A 2396-nucleotide genomic window follows, 5' to 3' on the forward strand; every position below is an offset into this window, starting at 1 on the left:
CCAGTACTAGGGGAAAGAAAAATTATGATTTTGTGAAAGTAAGCAGATTATATAAAGTTACCTAAATAAATAAACCATGATTAATTAAAGTAACAAATAAATGAATAAATAAAAACAGTATATAAGTGACAGCATTAAATTTAAATGTCTCTGGATTAGAGAAATANGCATTTGTATTTCAGCACTGTGTAGACTGACACCTGAGTGCTCATAGCAGTCTGAGAAACGATAGAACTTTCAAAATGAGCACAATGAAAAAGCACAAGTATCATGATAAACAAGACAATATGTCTCCTCTAAAACCCACCAATATCAAAGTAAATTATCCAAGACACAATGACTTAACTGAAATTACACACAAATAATTTGAAAGAAAATAGGATCTATGCTCAAAATAAATGAATAAAGTCTTGGACAAATTCCAAGAGAATACAGGGCAAATACTAAATAAGATATGTGTATCACTGAAGAATAGCAAAACAGAATTCAATAAGGAAATGGAAATACTGAAGATCACAAACTAAAGTGAGAGTACAAATAAATAATGCTTTCATTGAGTAGCCCCAGTAATAGAATCAACCATTAGCTTGAGAAAAAGGAGTCTTGTCCCCAAGGTGTATGAAATAACTTATTCAACTAAGGAGGAAAATGAATTTAACAAACTAATGAATGTATTATGTAAGATCTCTGGAAAAACTTGAAGAGACCAAATTAATGAACAAATGACAAAGACGAAGAGTGATGTAAAAAAAAAAAAAATCCAGGAAATATTTTTCATATGATCATAGCAAAATTTCCCTCAATCTAGGATACACCCATCCAAGTAAAAGAGACACATNATATACAAAAAGTAGGCCAGCCCAGATTTCCCACTGTTGTCTTATAGTTAATTTCATCTTCTGAGTTAAATTCAAGCATACTCTAATGGAAGTTCCATGTTATTTGTTTTCTTTGGGTCTGTGTATTTTAGCCGGTTTATCCTGTACTTTACACCTAATACTCACTTATAAGCGACTAAATACCATGCATGTCCTTTTGAGCCTGGGTTACCTCACTTAGGATGCTATTGATTTAATTTACCTTTTCATGATGACTAATGAATTTAAATATTTCTCTTTTTAAATATTTTTATTTCTTTATTGATCAAGTTTATTCATTTACATTTCAAATGATATCCCCATTCCTGGTTACCCCTGCANAACACCCCCCATCTCATAACCCTCACTTCATCCACTTTACCTCTATGAGGGTGCTTCTCCACCCATTCACCTACTGCTGCCTCACCCCTCTAGACTCCCTCTATACTGGGGCATCAAGCCTCCCACCCTTCCCATGGAGGTCAGATAAGGCCATCCTCTGCTACATATGATGTATCTGGGGTTCTGGCTCCCTCCATGTATAGTTTTTGGTTAGTGATTTAGTCCCTGGAAGCTCTGGGTGGTGCAGGTAGTTGATATTGTTCTTCTTATGGGCTTGCAATCCCCTTTTGCTCCTTCAGTCCTTCCCCTAGCTTTTCCTTTAGAGTCCCTGGTCTCACTCTGATGGTTGGCTGTGAGGATCTGCATCTGTATTGGTCAGTGGCTGGTAGAACCTCTCAGGGAACAGGTTCCTGTCATCAAGTGCTTCTTGGCATCAGCAATACTGTAGGGTTTTGGTGTCTGCTGGTGGGATGGATCCCTAGGGGGACTGTCCTCAGAATGGCCGATCCTTCAGTCTCTGTTCCATTTATTGTCTCTGTCTTTCCTTTGGACAGAAACATTTCTGGGGTTAAAATTTTGAGATGCATGAATGGCCCCATCCCTTAACTGGGGACCATGCCCATCTACTGGAGGTAATCTCTACCAGTTGTATCTCTCCTTTGTTGAGTGTTTCAGCTAAAGTCATCAATATTAGATCCCGGGAGCTCTCTCTTTGCTGGAGTCTGGGATTTTCTAGTGACTACCCGAGTTGCCCATCCCCCTCTGCTACATGTTTCTATTCAATTTCCTGATCCTNTCTACATGTCTCCTGTCCCTTCTAATACCTGTTACTGCCCTCCTTTTCCCCCTCCCCCTCCTACCCCTCTCTCCCTGGTTCCAAGTTCCCTTTACCTCCTATGATTATTTTGTTCAACGTTCTAGGTAGGATCGAAGCATCTACACTTTGATCTTCCAGTGATTCTTGGCATTTGAAATTCCGCTGTTGAGAATTCTGTTTAGCGCTGCACCCCATTTTTTAATTAGGTTATTTGGATTGTTGATGTCTACCATCTTGACCTCTTATATATTTTAGATGTTAGCCCTCTGTCTGATGTAGGTTAGTGAAGATCCTTTTCCAATCTGTAATTGCTGCTTTGTCTTACTGACAGTGTCCTTTGCTTATGGAAGCTTTCTTTTTCTTTCTTTCTTTCTTTGTTT

The 2396-nt window shown here is 38.4% G+C and overlaps 1 protein-coding gene across 1 annotated transcript in view; it reads right to left on the minus strand.

Moving 5' to 3' along the window:
* LOC110320867 (pancreatic alpha-amylase-like) overlaps window positions 1–2396 on the minus strand; it is a 17663-nt gene that overhangs the window by 14673 nt on the left and 594 nt on the right. The gene's annotated exons all lie outside the window — the stretch shown is intronic.

Source organism: Mus pahari, chromosome 4 (genome assembly GCF_900095145.1).
Source record: "Mus pahari chromosome 4, PAHARI_EIJ_v1.1, whole genome shotgun sequence".
Taxonomy (NCBI): Eukaryota; Metazoa; Chordata; class Mammalia; order Rodentia; family Muridae; genus Mus; species Mus pahari.